Genomic DNA, 17,398 nt, shown 5'->3' with positions numbered 1-17,398 from the left:
AGAAATAATACAATATATCCCGAAGGACAGAGGAGAGAGCGTTGTGTATATTGCACCTTGCATAGACTGCTGAGTCACTGCTAATACTGGTGTGTTACCAGGAAGGGCTGCAGCACAGCTTTGCCTGACCATCTGCTATAATGAGAGGATGAGATTGCCCTTCCTCCCTTCATTCAATGTCCTTCTCTCCTATAACCACAGAATTTATCTCCTTCCTCCAATTTTTTTTTCTTTGGCTGTCTTCAACGCCTCTGATATTGCATCATGGGAAATGTAGTTTAGCAGCAATCTGCAAGAAGACAAGGCCTAATTTATGGGATTTTGCAGAGAAATTAGTGGTAGCAGCTTTCCTTGCTAATCCTGCTTGTTGCTCTTTATATGAGATCGTGTGAAAGCATATTATGTGTGCAGTGAAATGATGTGATTAGCCAAATGCACCATTACTGACATACACATAGAATGCATCACCATTTTATCAGGTAGGTACCACAGCTGTATAAACTAACCTGAGCAAGAATCAAAAGTACTATTTATTTCCATATGTTAATACCGTATTTAGTTGGGCCTCCTTTGGCCCTAATGACATTGAATACTCTCCTTGGCATACTATCTACTAATGTCTGATACACTTCAGCTGGTGTTTCTCTCCAATCATCCTGCAAACATCTATTGAGTTCTATCAAAGAAGATGCACTGGTCTGTCTATAATGGTGCAAGGAGTATTGTCAATAAACATTCTTTGATGTGATGAACGCTACTCCATCTTTAAATGGATGTACCTGATGTGGAGGATACCTGCGGAACGCCTTTTGCGTGAGTGTGTTGTGCCAAGAGGTAAGAATGGCGGAGGTTCCGTTATGGTCTGGGGATGTTTTATGTGGCATGGTCTTGGTCCGTTGGTTGTAATTGTGGGATACCCCACGAATTGGCTGTCTCCACAGTGTCAAGTATATACTATATTTTATTGGCACATTGTGATGTTTAATTAATATGCATCTGACCGGTCTCACATGACTGGAATTGAATTGTGGATTCTGCGGTAAAATGCGGGCATTGAAAGGCATGTATTTTCAATTTTTCCTTTACACTCATAGATACGATTTGCATATTCTGCAACTGAACCCCTCTGTCAGAAACCACATGATCATAGTCGGAAATCTTACGGGATCATCAATTCCACTGTGTGCTCGGCGGTGGGGATGAAGTGAGCTATCTTCGCAAGTCAAACAACAAGAATAATAGTCATTCCTTTCAAGGTGGGCAGATCCACAATGAAATCTACCAGAAGGAACAAAGTAATAGTTCCAAGGTTTTTGTGACCCCAAGGTGACCATCAAGCTTGGAATCATGGACTCTTTTAAGGGCTTTGAATCGACCAGCCTCGAGAAGATATAGTTTATTCTTTTGCATCCACAGTCCATTCTTAATAACAAGCTCCATATCTTTAGGGGGGACGACTCAGGAAACGGTCATTTTTGTATCCTTCTTTAAACTTAGCTAGTAGGTTTTCTGAGTGCACAATGCCCCAAAAATTTGCCCCACAATGCTCCAAAAAAACCCTGGACAGGGCGTCCCCTTTGCCATATCTGGAAGCGGCTCGGTAGGAAATGACAAAGATGAACCTGGAGAAAAACAGGGCCCATCATTCTTGTCTCATCCATAACCTCTTGGCTGTATGAAGAAACTCTACTTTTTTATGGTCAGTAAGGACTGTTACTGGGTGGTGACAAGGTATACAACAGGAATGTGCAAGGATGTAGTTGCATCCTCTCTCCCACTCGTTGTGACAAGATAGCCCCTACTGAGGAGTTGGAGGCGTTTACCCCAACAACAAAAAAGAATTCCGGCCTTGGGTGGATCAGTAAGGGTGCCGAAGTAAAAAGAGTCTTTAGTTTCTCTAAAGTGAGCTGTGCCTCCGGGGACCAAGAAAACACTTGTGCTTTCTTTGTGGGGGAGGTGATAGGAGAGAAGACCTTCAATAAGTCCTTAAAGGGGTTGTCCCGCGAAAGCAAGTGGGTCTATACACTTCTGTATGGCCATATTAATGCACTTTGTAATATACATTGTGCATTAATTATGAGCCATACAGAAGTTATCAGAAGTTATTCACTTACCTGTTCCGTTGCTAGCGTCCTCGTCTCCATGGTGCCGTCTAATTTTCAGCGTCTAATCGCCGGATTAGACGCCCTTGCGCAGTCCGCTCTTCTTCTTTTCTGAATGGGGCCGCTCGTGCCGGAGAGCGGCTCCTGGTAGCTCCGCCCCGTCACGTGCCGATTCCAGCCAATCAGGAGGCTGGAATCGGCAATGGACCGCACAGAAGCCCTGCGGTCCACCGAGGGAGAAGATCCCAGCGGCCATTTTCACCAGGTAAGTAAGAAGTCACCGGAGCGCGGGGATTCAGGTAAGCACTGTCCGGTTTTCTTTTTTAACCCCTGCATCGGGTTTGTCTCGCGCCGAACGGGGGGGGCTGTTGAAAAAAAAAAAAAAACGTTTCGGCGCGGGACAACCCCTTTAATAAATCTTCTTTAAAATTTGCAACTCTGATAAGGCACTGTACCTCCTTTACATTTTTTGGAATGGACTAGAGATGAGTGAGTACCAAAATGCTCGGGTGCTCGTTACTCGAGTCGAACTTTTCATAATGCTCGAGAGCTCGTTTCGCGTAATGAACCCCATTGAAGTCAATAGGAGACTCGAGCATTTTTCAAGCTGACCGATGCTCCGCATGGGGGAGGTTGTGTGAAACGCCTGAAAACATCAGAAAGTCATAGAAACACCACAGAAATGGATAGGGAATGGCAGGGGCAGCATGCATGGCTGCATCTGAGGCTCCCAGGTCCCACTATTAAGCCAAATTGGGGGAAAGAGCCTGGCGGTCACCCTCCCCTAACAATTTATTTGGGACAGACCATAAGCAACACGGCACATGCTCTGGCACATCTTAGCTAAGCACCACACTAGCTGCAACCAAGGATAATCACCGCCTGCGGGTGACACCACTGCCTCTTCTCCTGGGTTGCATTCTGGCATTGCTGTCCAACCCCCCGCACAAGCCTGCGTCCACAGCGCACAAAAAATTCTCCCTGCGCAGCGTTCAGCTGCCCTCATGCCACACTCACTTGATAGCCACACCACCCTCATGTCTATTTATAAGTGCATACTGGATGAGGAGAAACTGGAGACACACACTGCAGAGGGTTGGCAGGGCCTGGCAGCGACCGCCTTTGAAAGTGTGGGCAATAGCCCACAATGCTAATAAGAATTGATGATAAATTGACGTACGATCATAATTCCAATCCCATGCCCCCTCTGTCACAAAATGTGGGTATAAAGGGGACTCAGATGCCAGTACTTCTACACATCTCCACAATGCAGCAGCGCGTACTAACACCAAAGATTGGTTTGAAGCAGGAGGTGTCGCAAAAGCAGCCACCACAGGTATACAGTGACCCTGTAAATGTCTCATTCAATCAGTTACACTTACTGTGAATGCTCCAATCCAGTATCTCGGATAACTGTGGTAATTTGTAACATGAGAGATAATACATGCCGACCAGCGCTGATCCCCAGACCCCAAGGAGGAGGTGGCATAATAAGCCTGAGAAACCGTGACCGAGGTAGGACCCGCAATATTCTGTGTGGAAGCATGTGAGCGGGCCCAGGGTCAGACTCGGTCCCAGCCTCCACCTGGTTGACTAAATGTGCCGTCAGTTACGGTTGCCTTTATCGCTCCAAAGACTGGATGAACCACGAAGAAGTTCCACAGGCCAAACCTGGAGCAGTTGCCCCTCCCCCCCAGGACCTCAGCCTCTGCCCACACCCTCAGCAATCGTGAGCATAAAGCGGAACCAGATGCTAGTACTGCTGTGAACGTCTCATTAAATCAGTTACGGTTGCTTTCATCGCTCCAAGGACTGGATGAACCATGAAGAAGTTCCACAGGCCACACCTGGCACAGTTGCCCCCCCCCCCCCCCCAGGACCTCGGCCTCTGCCCACACCCTCAGCAATCATGGGCATAAAGAGGACTTGGATGGTAGTACTGCTGTGAACATCTCATCAAATCAGTTATGGTTGCTTTCATTGCTCCAAAGACTGGATGAACCACGAAGAAGTTCCACAGGCCAAACCTGTAGCAGCTGTCCCCCCCAGGACCTCGGCCTCTACCCAAACCCTCAGCAATCGTGGGCATAAAGTGGACTCGGATGCTAGTACTGCTGTGAACGTCTCATTAATTCAGTTACGCTTCTTTTGATTGGTCCAAACCAGTGTCTCAGATAACTGTGGTAACATGAGAGCAAATACACGTCAACCAGTGCTGATCCCCAGACCACAAGCAAGAGGAGGAGGTGGCATAATAAGCCTGAGAAATGGTGACCGAGGTAGGACACGCAATCCTCTGTGTGGGAAGCACATGAGCGGGCCCAGGGTCAGGCTTGGTCCCAGCCTCCACCTTTAGCATAACTTTTTCCACCAGGGCCCTGTGGTTGCATCACTCTGGTACCCCTTTCCTCTTCGGGAATGAGAGTGGAAAGGTTGTCCTTATACTGTGGGTGGAGAAGGGTGTACACCCAGTAATCCGTGTTGGCCAGAATGCATCTAACGCGAGGGTCACGGGAAAGGCAGCCCAACATGAAGTCAGCCATGTGTGCCAGGGTCCCAGTATGCAACAGATCGCTGTCCTCACTAGGAAGATGACTTTCAGGATCCTCCTCCTCTTCAGCCCATACACGCTGAACAGATGAGAGGCAAGCAGCATGGGTACCCACTGCAGTGTGGCCAGCAGTCTCTTCCCCCTCCTCCTCCCCCTCCTCCTCCAAAACGCGCTGAGATATAGACATGACGGTGGTCTGGCTATCAAGCGACATACTGTCATCCCCCATCTCCTGTTCTTACCGCAAAGCGTCGGCCTTTATGCTTAGCGGTGAACTCCTCAGCAGGCAAAGCAGCGGGATGGTAACACTAATGATGGCCAAATCGCCGCTCACCATTTCGGTAGACTCCCCAAAGTTTCCAAGGACCTGGCAGATGTCTGCCATCCATGCCCGCTCTTCTGTAAAGAATTGCGGAGGCTGACTACCACTTCGCCAGCCATGTTGCAGCTCAGCGGCGAAAGCCAGAGGCCGGTCTGCTCCATAAGACCCTGTAACAGCTCGGGGGCCGTGTGCCTCTTGTCACCTAAGCTGATTAGTTTCAGCATGGCTTGCTGATGCTTGCCCACCGCTGTGCTGCCACACCGCTCGCTACTGACTGCTCATGACATGCTCACACTTCTTAATTGAGAGGTGGAGGTAGCGGAGGAGGAGGGGGGGTTGGAGGAGGTGGCATAATACGACGCAGAAACCATCACCGAGGTAGGACCCACTAACTTGGCGTGGGTAGCACGTGAGCGGTCGGTCCCAGGCTCTGACTCGGTCCCAGCCTCCACCAAGTTCACCCAATGTGCCTTCAGGGAGATATAGTGTCCTTGCCTGCCAGTACTTGTCCACGTGTCCGTCGTTAAGTGGACCTTCCCAGTAACCACGTTGGTGAGGGCACGGTTTATGTTGCGGGAGATATGCTGGTGTATGGCGGGGATGGCGTATCGGGAAAAATAGTGGCTACTGGGGATCCAGTAGCGTGGGACCACTGCTGCAATCATGTTTTTGAAAGCCTCCTTTTCCACAAGCCTGTATGGCAGCATTTCCAGGCTGATTAATTTAGCAATGTGCACGTTTAAAGCTTGTGCATGTGGGTGGGTGGCGGCATATTTCTGCTTTCGCTCCAACCCTTGTGTTAGCGACAGCTGAACGCTGCGCTGGGAGACATTGCTAGAGGCCATGGAGGACCATGGAGATGAGGGTGTGGGTGCAGGCTGGGAGGCGCTCATGCCTGCATCCTGGGAGGGGGAGTGGATCTGTGTGCCAGGTTGTGGCACATGGGAAGAGGCAGTGGTTTGACCTGGAGGCAGTGAATGGCCTTCGTCCCACCCTGTAGGGTGCTTGGCCATCATATGCCTGTGCATGCTGATGGTGGTGAGGCTGGTAGTGGTGGCTCCCCGGCTGATCTTGGTGCGGCACAGGCTGCACACCACTGTCCGTCGGTCGTCCGCGCACTAACTAAAAAACATCCACACCTTTGAACACCTAGCCCTCTGCACGGAGGCTTGCCGCGAGAGGGTTCTGTGGGAAACATTTGGGGGATTATTGCCTCTGGCTCTGCCTCTCCCCCTGGCCACCCCACTGGCTCTTCCAACGTGTCCTGCTGCTGCACTTTCCTCTGCCTCTGAAGCCCTGTCTTCAGAAGTCTTAGCAAGCCAGGTGGGGTCAGTTACCTTATCGTTCAGCAGCTCTTCCTCTGAATCCTCTGTGCGCTCCTCCCTCGGACTTACTGCCCTTACTACTACTTCACTGACAGACAACTGTGTCTCATCATCCTCCTCCACAAAAAGCTCTTGAGACAGTTACCGGAAGTCCCCAGCCTCATCACCCGGACTCTGTGAAATTTCCAAATGTTGGGCATCAGTCACGACAAACTCCTCAGGTGGTTGAGGAAACGTTTTTTCCCACTCAGGGCAGGGACCCGATAACAGTTCCTGGGAGTCTGCCTGCTCAGAATCTGTCATTTTCCTGGAGTGACGAGGCTGTTAGGAAGGAGGAGCAGCCAGAGGATTCAGAGGTACAAGCCGTAGACCAGTAGTAGTGGACTGCGTGGAAGACTGGGGGTCCGATACATTGCTAGATGCGTTATCCGCGACAGGACCTGCTCGCACTGCTGTGCTTGTAATAAAGGTTTGCCACACGGACCCGCAAATTGTGATATAAGGCTGGGTAGCGGAGAGTCGCGCTGCTCTCCTAATCCGTCTGCAGCCGGCTGATTCACCCTGCCCAAGACCATGGCCTGTGCTCACACCCTCACTTGGACGCCCGCGTCCAAGTCCTCGACCCTTACCCCAACTCCTCATCATGTCGGATAAAGGATAGAGCAGGGCCCAAATAAATTAACCCACCGTATAGCGCTGAGAACTGGATCTAATTCACCGCACACAGAGACTTGTGGATAGCAGAGGCTCTATGCTGTGACAGAAAAAATTAAACAGTGGTCTTGCACTGATAGCTAGGGGTAATTTACCGCTCACAGAGACTTGTAGATAAGAGAGGCTGTATGGAGTGGCAGAGAACTATTAACCCAGTGAATAGTGCAGATGACTGCGACTACTTCACCCAACACAAGGAAAATGTATTGTGAGATGTTCTGCACAGCGGCCGAGAACTATTAACCCAGTGGATAGTGCAGATAACTGCGGCTAGTTCCCCGCTCACAAGCAAAGTGTATTGTGAGATGCTCTGCACAGTGGCCGAAAACTATTAACCTAGTGGATAGTGCAGATAACTGGGGCTACTTCACTGCCCACAAGCAAAGTGTATTGTGAGATGCTCTGCACAGGGGCAGAGAACTATTAACCCAGTGGATAGCGCTTATAACTGCGGCTACTTCACCCAACACAGAGAACGGTATAGCTGAAATGCTCTTCAGTGGCCCAGAGAAAATTAGCGCACTGTTTAGCGATGAGAACTGTGCCTAATGCACTGCACACAGAGAACGGTATAGCTGAAATGCTCTGCAGTGGCCCAGGAAAAATTAGCGTACTGTTTAGCGATGGGAACTCTGCCTAATGCACTGCACACAGAAAATGGCATAACTGAAATGCTCTGCAGTGGCCCAGAAAAAATTAGCGTACTGTTTAGTGATGAGAACTGTGCCTAATGCACTGCACACAGAGAATGGTGTAGCTGAAATGCTCTTCAGTGGCCCAGGGAAAATTAGCGTACTGTTTAGCGATGAGAACTCTGCCTAATGCACTGCACACAGAGAATGGTATAGCTGAAATGCTCTGCAGTGGCCCAGGAAAAATTAGCGTACTGTTTAGCGATGAGAACTCTGCCTAATGCACTGCACGCAGAGAACGGTATAGCTGAAATGCTCTGCAGTGGCCTAGGAAAAAATAGTGTACTGTTTATCAGAGAATCACCGAAAATTTAGGGGACAAGATGAGCTGGAAGCTGATCATGTCTTGATGATCAGGTTTCATGCGGAGCTCCATCTCAATTGTCTCCTGTGTGACTGGTCCCAAAGACAAGGTTGACCCATTCGCGGTCTCCGTATCAACAGGCATAGGCTTAGGTCTGCTTGAAATGTTTTTGTCGAGAGCGAATCTTAAGTCCATGAAGTTTCCTTCTGCTCCTGAATCCAACATCGCCGAGCATTATATCTTCTGATTTACCATTAAGATCTCTATGGAGAGGACAAAATGGTAGCACGGAGGAGGGTCTTCATGCTGTCTTGAATTACAAGTCAAAAGGCTTGTTTGGCGGGATCACCCTGTCTCGTGACGGCTGGATCATTTGTCGTCTTGACGATAGTTAGGGCGAGAGTCCTCTGGAATGTATTTGGGCAGTTTAAGACATAATGTCCTGGGTTTTCACAATAAAGGCACAGGTTTTCAGCATGGCGCCTCTCCTTCGCAGTGGTGGAAAGGGGTTCATGGATGACATTAACCTGCATCGGTTCTGGTGTGGCCTCAGACCATGGCTGTGGAGTCAACGTGGATTGACTGAAAGAGTAAGTGCGGTTGTTACACAAACCTCACATTTCCTCCTTTTGCAGGTCAGTATCTGTAGATATTTTGTTTGAAAGTAGAGCAGCAGGCAGAAGTGGAGCTTGATCAAGGCTTTGGAGCACAATAATCACACACTGGAGGAGATTTATATGATATCACTAATTAGTATCAGTGTGGAGCCAAGGCAAGGAAACAGAGGAGGGAGACAGTCAGGGAAACACAGGAGCATGGCTAGGTGTTCACCAGAGGAGCTGATCAAGTCCTGAATGGCTTAGTGGAGAGATCTGCTGACTGGAGTGCAAGGGATTTAGGGTTCAAGCCCTGACATGTTGAACCTCAATGCAAAATCTGTAACTGAGTCCCCCAATTATAATGCTTTGTTTATACAAGGGGTTATTGCTTTGGCTTTTTGATCATCATTTGTTTTTACATCAATTAAAGTTGCATTATTTGAAAGCTCAATCATTGCAATACTTTGCGAGCAAATGTTGGCATGATATAATGTGCTGTTCTTTTGCTATGCAGGTTTGAAGGCAACAGGGAGGAGTATGCAGCAGATTTCACTGCAAAGGACAGAAGAGCAGTGATGAAGTTGCTGTTTCTGAAAGGGATGTCAGCCAAAGACATTCAAGGTGACAAGCTGCAAACATGAGGCCACAAGTCCCATTTGTACTCTGCAGTTAAAAATTGGGTTGCCAAATTTTCAACCAGCCACTTCAAAAACTACGATGAAGACCCTTCTGGAAGACCATCACTGGTGACCTTCCAGAAACCATAGACAGCATCTATTACATGATTCTGGAAGATCAGTGATTTTCTGCTAAGACAATAGCCAAGGCTCTGAACATTTCCAGAGAGAGAGTTGAATCCATAATTCATGATAATCTAGACATAAGGAAGATGTCTACCATGTGGGTCCCCAAATGTTTGGCAGCACATCAAAACTGTGCCCAAGTGCAAGCTTCCTGGGAAATTTTGTAGCATTTTCAGCAGGATGCTGATGTTTTCCTGTCTTGACTGGTGACAATGGATGAGACCCGGATTTTTATGTATGATCCTGAGCAGTCAAAAGAATGGAAACACAGTGATTTCCCACATCCAAAGAAGTTCAGAGTGCAGAAGTCATCGAAGGTGATGGCATTTGTCATCTGGAATAAAGATGGGATACTGCTAGTTGATTACCTTCCAACGTGGTCTACTGTCACAGCTATGTATTACACAACAAATAAGTCATGTCACCCGGAGCAAATGGGTAGGTCTGGGCTTCGAGCTGCTGGATCATCCTCTTTATTTGCCTGATCTGACACCCTCAGACTCTATTTTATAATTTAAGAAACGCCCCAAGAGAACTAAATCTGCCTATATTTCTGATACAACTGCAGCTTTTGACACCTGGTTTGCCACCCAACCAAAGAGATCCTTCCTGAATGGGTAGAAGATGTTGCATCACCAGAGTCAAAAGTGCATTGATATGCAAGGGGAGCCATGTAGAATAACTATGACATTTTATTGTTATCAATTATATGGTCAAAGCCAAGGACTTATCAGCACCCCCTCATAGTAATGGTCTCCTCCTATGGGATTGAGAGAAATTATGGGCCCCATAAGGCTCCAGGGCCTGGGTGCATGCCTCTGTCGATATACATGAAGTCTATACTAAAGGGCACACCATGTCATTGCTGGACCCTGGTAAAAAGAGACCATTGGTAGACTAAGGAAAAGTCAGCATGGGAGCAGCAATAGATTGGTAAGCTGTTTATGAAAAAAACTAATGGGGGTGATTTCACATTCTGTGTTTTTTAAAAACAATTCCCCTTTTTTTTCATCTTTTTCGCCTCTTAAATCTTTGCAAAAAATGCTACCGCCAGATGTTAGCTGGAAGTCAATGTTAAACGCCCTATAAACAGTACAGTTTTGTCACCTTTTTGATTATTTTTCTGTGTTTTTTGGGTCAGTGGGTTTCTTTTGCACTACAAACAATGCGTTTTCTTGTGGAGATTTGGCGCGGGGCGTGGAGGTGGCTGGCATTTTCGTAGGGTGTTTTCTATAGGACATGAAAACCACCATACAAAATCCATGCTAGAAGTAAGGGAATAAAGAAACGGCACCTGAAAAGAAGTGCCTGTAAAAACTCATTCAACAGTTAAAAGAAAACAAAGGTGAAAACCGCCAGAAAAAAGTATTTGTGAGGGAAGCAGTAAGATCATTAGACTTGCTATTGTGGCTGAAGCAGAAACGTATCTCACCCTCGTTTAGCCAATTCAATAACATAGGCCAATAATATTATTTTAACCTGTTCTTCTACGAACTTCTCACCACTGGAACCCATTAACTAATGGTCTGCGTATGTAAGATCCCCAAGGAAAATGATGGATGGAGCCAGTAGAACAAATGCAAGGAGCTGGAGAAAGGAGAGTCTATTTTCAATATCATCCTGGGATTTGTGCGGTAATATATGACAATCCATTAATACCTTTAGGCCTGCATTTCAGGCTGGAATCTGCTGATGAAGCTTGGCGTCAGGGAGCATTACACTTAATAGGGTTAATCTCCCAGCAGCTGCAAACTCAGGCAGGTTACCTTCATGTCCTGGAATATTCTATGCAAAGCTCTATGTAAGTTGAACTATTTGAGAACCACAATGATCAGAAATTGCAACATGCTCTATCTAAGGGCCCACGGTAGTAGAATGGCTGTTATATACATTTCAGTACATGCTGGATGTATAGATGGAAATTCATACTTATAGATGTTAGAGGACGTGTTAAAGACTTGATAGTTGTTTGACAATATTTAATATGTATTTTTGTTTAGTTTAACCCTTTCCAATCCAATTTCCCTGCCATGCGAACACTGCCCAGCTCTTATTTATTTTGGGTTGGAAAGCGCATTGTGGATTCCTTGGAATTACTTAACAGAAACACATAAAAATGACTCGTCATGATGATTTTATTAGCAATTTTTTAAAATTAAATGTGAGCCATGAGTGATCCACATCGGGTAGATCATTTGTAATAATCCTGTAAACATATGTATATTAATATGGCAGACAGACAGATATCTCTGTAATACAGTGCCATACAGAGGCATCCTATAGCATATGTTTATGTATAGCATAAAATGGCACTGCGATATGCCAACCAAAACTGGAGAGTGACTTTCTGGCCTCCTGTTCCAGCAAACCCTTGGCCTACTTCTGCTACATTGACGACATCATAATCATCTAGACCAACACTGAACAAGAACTAGTAAAATTCCATTAGAGATGCAATGCATTCCACCCCACCATAAATCTGACATTAAGCAGCTCGTATACAGAAATCAACTTTTTGGACCCCACCATAAAAATTTCAAACAACTCAATACAGACACCCGTATACCGGAAAACGATTGTTCGACCCACATACCTCAGATGGGACAGTTCCCATCCTAAACACATCAAAAAGTCCATCGTCTATAGCCAGGCCATCAGGTGTAACGGATCTGCTCCAACCCAACAGACAGAGAGGAACATCTATAACATCTAAAATAGGCGTTATTGGATCAGGGCTACCATCCCACCTCAATTGATGACCAAATCACCAGAGCCATCAGGATACCCAGAAATCATTGGGCATTGGGCCTAATGATGTAAAAAAAAAAATAGGCAGTGTCTGTACTGTTGTTAGTGACATTGTCTGGTATTGTAATATCAGGCACAGCCGCTGCTAAAAGTAGGGTTGTACTTGGTAAGCAATGAAAGGGATGTGGTGCTTGAGGTGTGTTGCCATTTCAAACAGATGAGCAATGGGGGTGCTGAGAGTCAGAGCTCCACTGATCTAATATTTATGGCCTTCACACATAAATGCTGTGGAATTTCCACAGTGGATTTTTCTGCAGCTTTAACACTATAAGCTATGTGGACAGGATTTCAAAAATGTCCATCGCATGGAGTGGGAAATTAGCATTCCTGATCCTCAGCGTTTTTGAAAAACTCTGCAGATTCTAAATCCGAGGTATGCCTATTTTTGCTTTAATTTCCATACCCTGAAATACAAGAGTTAAAACCCACAGCAGATCTGCAACAAGATCTGCATTATTTTGGTGCAAATTTGGCTAGCGCAGATATGGAGCGTATTTCCTGTAGATAGAGTTACTGCGGCGGAAAGCCCGCAGCATGTATGTGTGACGGTACCCTAAGGATAAACCATCAATGTAAAAGAATTATCTCAGAACTTACATACATATATATGCATACATACAGTATAAACCAGGAGAGCACCAGCATTACAGACCCTAAGGTGAGCAGCGTGGAGGCTGCATTACTCTTTGCAGAATACAGGTGCTGTAAATGGGGTCCATGTTTTGCTGTCAGTGATGGGAGGTCAGCCACAGGGGACATGAATATCTTGTGCTGCTTTCCTCTAAAACAAGAATCATTCCTGCTCATAAAGGAAGTAATTTGAGTAATACATATTTATTGTAAAATTACTCATAATACAATCTAATATATTTGATAAAGCGGCTGCTAAAGTGGGGCTTGAATATTTGCTGTGATAACCTACCAGACCAAGCAGGGGTTGTTAAAGGGTTGTAGCAGAATTACAAGTTATCCCCTATACAAAGAATAGGGGATAACTTGCTGATCGGTGGGCTATCACCACTGAGACCCACACTGTTCCCGAGAATTGGGGTCCTGAGTCCCCCACCCTCCAAACTGCACCCCTCGCAGTGAGGAGGACAAGGAATGGAGCGACAGCCATGCAAGCTCTTGCATTTTTTTATGATGGCCACTAACGAGCTTTAAACCTGCACATACAGAGTCATAACTTGTAGCTCATGGGTCCCAATGCAAAAGCTATAACATGGTCCCCACCTACAGAGCCATGTGCAATGCATGACACTGGTGTCTTCTTGCAATGCAAAGGGGTCTTTGTGTTGTGACGCAGAGGGTACTACAGGGTAGTCAAATGGTCATCAGAGTCCTTAATACTGGGCTGTGAGCTCTTCTAGAGACATAGTAGATATCATTCAGTGGAAAGACACAGAAATCGGCCTGAGTTTAGTCTGCTAGGCAACCGTTCTTTCTGGTTGGCTGCTTGTCAGTAAAATCTCTGATTGGTGGAGTGGGAGGAGTCTAATCATGAAGAGAAAGAGAAATTGCAGGAAAGTGGCAGGAAGTGAAGAAGGAGTTGAAGACTTGGTCGTTGGAGTTGGAGGACAGAGGAAGCAGTGTGGGGGGCTGCAGCAATTAAGAAAACTACCGGAGGTCGGGAGGTGGAGGAAAGGGCCAGGAATGAGCTACAGTGCGGAGAAGGATGCAGGCAAAGAATACTTCTCAGTAGTGAGTAAAACTTGCCCCTGTGTAATTACAAGTCAGAGAAAGTACAGGCAACCCTGCATAAGCCCTCCTCTACAAACACCCATCCGGAAGCAACCCCAAATAACTTAAACTGGTGGGCTCAATTTTCCCAATTAAAGGAAAAAGTTAAGGAATGTGTATAAAAGTATGTGTATTTCTGCTCAAGTGAAATTGTTGCAACTTTACGCTAAGTACAAATTCTGCTAACTGCGAACTGTTGTTAAATTCTCAAGCGTGGAGTAAACTGTGTACCTTTGGTTTACTTTCTCAAATCTGCTTTAGACTCTTTATTTTCATCGTTACCAAAATGCTTCATTAAAAAGGTACTGGTGTCACGAGAACATTTAAGCTTTATCATTCAGCGCTACTGTTATTGTTTTTGCCACTGTGCGCCGCCAGGCCACATCTGGATATTCCAGGGAGGGACAGTAGAGTCGCCGTTGACAACCATCTCATTCCCTGCTGTCTCCCCGCTAAGGTCTGTGCTTGGCCGCCACATTTGGGCCTCGTCAGACACCACAGGTGCCAACTTTAGCAGTAAAGTGCATCAACCACAAAATAATAAAATTAGAAATAAACTTTACCATTTTACAATGAAGGTGATAATATTGTAAATTGTATAATTTGACTGCTTCATACAGGTTGCTATTGTTACAGGGCCAATATGGGGGAAATTTACTAAGCCTTGCATTTCCGATACCGGGCTTAGTATAATTTTCCCCACAGTGTGTTTAATACAAGAAGAGGCCTCTTTATGTGTCTTCTCAGACATGTACGCAAGGCTCGAAATGTACCTAGTGTACATTTCTGGCATCATTTACGCCGGTTTCAGGATATTAAAATGGTATCTGTCCTGCACCTGTGTGTACGGTGAGCCATCTGTCAGGACTATCACATAATCATCCATTTTTTAATAGTAACAACAACCAAAATGAAAGTGAAAGTTTAGAAACTGGTCACTGGGAAGTTACAACGCATAAATATCCGTTCCACATTACCAACATTACACTTCTCTTCCATTGCTATGCCGTTTGTAGACCAATGTTTTACTTTTCTTGCACATTAAAGGAGATGTCCCGAGGCAGCAAGTGGGTCTATACACTTCTGTATGGCCATAATAATGCACTTTGTAATATACATTGTGCATTAATTATGAGCCATACAGAAGTTATAAAAAGTTTTTTACTTACCTGCTCCGTTGCTGGCGTCCTGGTCTCCATGGTGCCGACTAATTTTTGGCCTCCGATGGCCAAATTAGCCGCGCTTGCGCAGTCCGGGTCTTCTGCTGTTCTCTATGGGGCTCCGTGTAGCTCCGTGTAGCTCCGCCCCGTCACGTGCCGATTCCAGCCAATCAGGAGGCTGGAATCGGCAGTGGACCGCACAGAAGAGCTGCGGTCCACGAAGATAGAGGATCCCGGCGGCCATCTTCAGCGGTAAGTATTGAAGTCACCGGACCGCCGGGATTCAGGTAAGCGCTGTGCGGGTGGTTTTTTTAACCCCTGCATCGGGGTTGTCTCGCGCCGAACGGGGGGGGGGTTTAAAAAAAAAAAAACCCGTTTCGGTGCGGGACATCTCCTTTAAGTAATATTCAGTACATATAGCACATGTGAATGGCAGCATAGTACATGTAGTACAGGTAGAGGGCAATATAGTACATGTAAAAGATGTAGAGAGCAGTGCAGTACAGGTAATACAGGGAGAAAGCAGCACATGTACAGGTAGATAGTAGTCCAGGTAGAAAGCAGTGCAGTACATACAGCACATGTAGATAGCAGCACAGTGCATGTAGTGCAGTAGAGAGCAGTACAGGACATGTAATACAGACAGAGAGCAGTAATGTACATTCAATGCAAGTAGAGAGCAATGCAGTACTCATAACAGGTAGCTAGCAGTATACTACACATAGTACAAGTAGTACAGGTAGAGGGCAGTATAGTACATATAGTACAAGTAGAGGGCAGCATAGTACATGTAGTACAGGTAGAGGGCAGTATAGTACATGTAGTACAGGTAGAAAGCAGTGTAGTACATCAAGTACAGGTAGAGGGCAGTGTAGTACATCCAATACAGGTAGAGGGCAGGATAGCACACGTAGTACAGGTAGAGGGCAGTACAGTACATGTAATACTGGTAGAGGGCAGCATAGTACATGTAGTACAGGTAGAGGACAGTATAGTACATGTATTACAGGTAGAGGGCAGTGTAATACAGGTAGAAAGCAGTGCAGTACATATAGCTCATGTAAATAGCACCATAGTACATGTAGTACAGTAGGGAGCAGTACAGGACATGTAATACAGACAAAAGAGGTACTTTTAATGCAGGTAGAATAGAATACAGTACACATAACAGGTAGCTAGCAGTATACTACACTTAGTGCAGGTAGAGGGAAGTGTAGTACATGTAGTACAGGTAGAGAGCAGTACAAGACGTAATACAGGTAGAGGGCAGTATAGTGCATGTAGTACAGGTAGAGGTCAGTATAGCACATGTAGTACAGGTAGAGAGCAGTACAAGACATGTAGTACAGGTAGAGGGCAGTATAGTACAAGTAGTACAGGTAGAGGGCAGTATAGTACATGTAGTACAGGTAGAGGGCAGTATAGCACATGTAGTACAGGTAGAGGGCAGTATAGCACATGTAGTACAGGTAGAGGGCAGTATAGCACATGTAATACAGGTAGAGAGCAGTACAGTACATGTAATACAGGTAGAGGGCAGTGTAGTACAAGTAGTACAGGTAGAGGGAAGTATGGTACATATAGTACAGGTAGAGGGCAGCATAGTACGGGTAGAAAACAGTGCAGTACATATAGCACTTGTGGAGAGCAGCATAGTACACTTAGTGAAGGTAGAGGGCAATATAGTACATATAGAACATGTAGAGAGCAGTGCAGTACATATAGCACATGTAGATAGCAGCATAATACATGCAGTACAGGACATGTAATACAGACAGAGAGAGGTAAAGTACATTTAGTGCAGGTAGAATAGAGTACAGTACATATAACAGGTAGCTAGCAGTATACTACACATAGTGCAGGTAGAGGGAAGTGTAGTACAGGTAGAAAGCATTACAAGACGTAGTACAGGTAGAGGGCAGTATAGTATATGTAGTACTGGTAGAGGTCAGTATAGCACATGTAGTACATGTAGAGAGCTGTACAGGATATGTAGTACAGGCAAAGAGCACTATAGTACATGTAGTACTGGTAGAGGTCAGTATAGCACATGTAGTACAGGTAGAGAGCAGTACAAGACATGTAGTACAGGTAGAGGGCAGTATAGTACAAGTAGTACAGGTAGAGGGCAGTATAGTACATGTAGTACAGGTGCAGTTTAGCACATGTAGTACAGGTAGAGGGCGGTGTAGTACATGAAGTACAGGTAGAGGGCAGTATAGTACATGTAGTACTGGTAGAGGTCAGTATAGTGCATGCAGTGCAAGTAGAGGGGAGT

This window comes from Eleutherodactylus coqui, chromosome 6, assembly GCF_035609145.1.
Source record: "Eleutherodactylus coqui strain aEleCoq1 chromosome 6, aEleCoq1.hap1, whole genome shotgun sequence".
NCBI lineage: Eukaryota > Metazoa > Chordata > Amphibia > Anura > Eleutherodactylidae > Eleutherodactylus > Eleutherodactylus coqui.
Note: the sequence above shows the minus strand (reverse complement) of the source record.